Here is a 256-nt window from a genome sequence, read left to right as displayed (position 1 = left end):
AAATATATATATATATTAGAGAAGAGCGAAGGAGAGGGAGAACCACCTCCGCCCCCTCTCTTTTTTTAAATTTTTATTATCATTATTATTTTATTTTTATTTTTATTTTGCAAGGATCCCAAGAGCTAAGGTGGCTGCAGAGGGGAGAGCGGCGCGAGCCAAGTGGGGGAGGGTGGAGGAAACCCGGGAGAAGGCTTTCTCCAGCCCCCAAAGTTTTGATGATGACCATGACTACGATGGCTGACGGCTTGGAAGG

The 256-nt window shown here is 45.3% G+C and overlaps 1 protein-coding gene across 1 annotated transcript in view; it reads left to right on the top strand.

Moving 5' to 3' along the window:
- DLX6 (distal-less homeobox 6) overlaps positions 1-256 on the top strand; it is a 4,868-nt gene that overhangs the window by 1,200 nt on the left and 3,412 nt on the right. The window lies entirely within an intron of this gene.

The sequence above is a fragment of the Neophocaena asiaeorientalis genome, unplaced genomic scaffold (genome assembly GCF_003031525.2).
Source record: "Neophocaena asiaeorientalis asiaeorientalis breed wild unplaced genomic scaffold, Neophocaena_asiaeorientalis_V1.1 scaffold70, whole genome shotgun sequence".
Lineage (NCBI taxonomy): Eukaryota > Metazoa > Chordata > Mammalia > Artiodactyla > Phocoenidae > Neophocaena > Neophocaena asiaeorientalis.
The sequence above is the reverse complement of the archived record's forward strand: the minus strand, read 5'-3'. Positions and strand labels throughout refer to the sequence as shown.